The 2,480-nt window shown below is 40.4% G+C and overlaps 1 pseudogene; it reads left to right on the top strand.

The window, feature by feature from the left end:
- The first annotated feature begins 749 nt into the window (after positions 1–749).
- On the top strand, positions 750–1,311 carry LOC116092821 (annotated as a pseudogene).
- The last annotated feature ends 1,169 nt before the right edge of the window (positions 1,312–2,480 follow it).

The raw sequence follows: 2,480 nt of genomic DNA, 5'->3' as shown, positions 1-2,480 counted from the left end.
CTCTATTTTTTATCTGATGGCTTCTCCTTCCTTCCTGAACCAGGAATTTTCGCTTCCTAAGCTAGCCTTTTCGTTCATGGAAACATTCATAACATAGAGTAAACATTTGCCCTTCAAGTAGACTCATTCATCAGTGACACTTGACACATATAACATTTCAAACTTCCATCCATCTCTTTTTATATTGTATGCACATAAACAAATGTAGATATATTGTTACTGTTAGTATTGTTTTGGCCAAGCTGTTGGGAGTAAGTTGCAGACTTCTTGAATGTCTTTCTCTGGATATTTCCATGTAAACTTCATCAGAACAAATAGAGGAGAAGAAAAAAAATCTCACAAAATGAAAGTACATGAGACAAACTACTCCCTACTATACAAGCCACATTCAAAATTTACCAATGATATTCTTTATAGTAATTTTCTTTCAGTTCAGAGTCACATATTTTTAAGTACTTTTGCCTGGCCCAGGCTAGTTGCCTTTGGCCGTCTTGTTTCTGCTACCCTTCCTGACCTCTATTTTCAAAAATGATAGGACCAGCTTTCCAAGACTCACTTGTTGGAGACAATTCTGGGAAAAAGTCTATGCATTCTGAAGGGTTGCCTTTCTGCAGAAACCTGTAATATTCTACTTCGTAGAAAGAACAGAACTGGTGACAAATTTACTCAAAAGGAACCAATGTTGAGCCAATGATATGGCTCACTGAGTAAAAGATCCACACAAGCTTTCTGGACCTGGTTGAGCAATCATGGGTGTTGACATTTGCCACAACAAGGACTGAAAAGTTCAGAAAGGCCCAAGGAGCCCAAGAGCTAAGACATTTATCTGTGGCTGCTAGTCAAGCTGTACAGGTTTCTGGCCAGATGGACTGACTCTCTACCTTCAGTTAGCTTCTGCTGAAAAGGTTTTTTTTTTTTTTTTTTGAGTTGCACCTCTGTCTCTGTCCCAGATGATCCAAAAGATAAAGCAGGAAAACAAAAGAGCTGTGGTTATGGGGATGGCCACAGACGATGTGTGGATTCTGGAAGTGCCCAAGCTGAATGGGGTGCACTGTGGATGAGAGGCTAGTCCGAAGTTGCATCCTCAAGGTTGGGGATAAGATCTTCACCTTGGACCCGCTGGCCCTGGAGTCTCCAAAGAACGGAGGCACAGTGTTCCTTTCTGGTCCTCAGAAGGGTCAAGAAGTGTATAGGTATTGTGGCAAGGCCAGAGAAATCCCTTACAGCCATACCAAACTCTATGTTTGCTCTAAGGGCTAGAAGTTCAAGCCCGCCAGAGGTCGAAAGGCCAGCTGAAGCTACAGAAGTTAACCCTAGATCTTACTGTTAATAAGAAGCTTTGGATGTTGAAAAAAAAAAAAAACCTGCCACCCAAGCCTAAAGACTAGGTCAGTTCCTAGATTTGGTGATAGAAGGAGATAATTTATTCCCAAAATAGTTCTTATATTTCCATGTGAATGCCATGGAACAAAATCCTTTCCCTCCAACAAAGATACATAATGAGGACGATGTGATGATGATGATAATTTTTATTTTTAAAATAAGTCAGTGTCCATAGTGACCATGAAGTCTACCAATAGTATCCAGGAATAGTAAAAGTCAGTCATTCAGCTGAGCCTTAAGTGGGCTGGGCAACTTTGTCTACCCTAAGTTGGAAATTGATAATAGCACCCAGGAGTAGGAAGAAGAATTCTTCCTCCAGATTGTGTAGGGGGGCTGGAGAATGACCATCAGCAAGTCTTTGGAAAACCATTTTCTTGGAGAGGGGGGTGATGACTATGCTTTATGCATGAGACTCTAACATTTCAACAGCCACCAAAAGAAAAACCTTAAAAAACTTTATAGAGTTGTGTAGGTATGTATATAATATGTGTTTGTATATGTGTGTATGTATGTATGTACATTGTGTGTGTTTAACTGGTCACAGTATTCTATATTTTGTTTTTGTTTCTTAGACAGGGTCTCTCTATGTAGCTCTGGCTGCTCTGGAAATCACTATATAAACTAGGTTAGAGATCCACCTGCTTCTACCGCCCCAATGCTGAGTGTCCAGTTGGGGACACTTTTAAAGCAGGTACGACATATCAGGTGTAACACTGGACAGTAGGTGCTAATGAAACCTAGTCCAACTTCACCAAGAACATTACAGTTACAAGCAAACCCCTCCAGGCTCAAACACTGATTGCTTCTTTAGAGGTGTTTCTTACTTAACAACCCCAAACAACAGTTCCTGGGTTGCACACTCTGAAAATCTCATTTCTTCATAGGTCTTCCCCATCTCAGAAGACATAACCCTCATCTGCCCACTAAGGAGAATTCTTCTACTCCCAGAGCTCGAAGTACTATGTACATGCAAATTATTAAATCCTTACCTTTAGTTGAAAGGAAACTTAGTCATAATATTTCACATTACCCTAGCAAACACTGGAGTGTGTGACTGCTGAGTCATGTGGCCATTTCTTAGTCTTTCTTTCTTTCTT

The sequence above is a fragment of the Mastomys coucha genome, chromosome X, assembly GCF_008632895.1.
Source record: "Mastomys coucha isolate ucsf_1 chromosome X, UCSF_Mcou_1, whole genome shotgun sequence".
Taxonomy (NCBI): Eukaryota; Metazoa; Chordata; class Mammalia; order Rodentia; family Muridae; genus Mastomys; species Mastomys coucha.
Note: the sequence above shows the minus strand (reverse complement) of the source record. Positions and strands in the feature narration are given on the sequence as shown.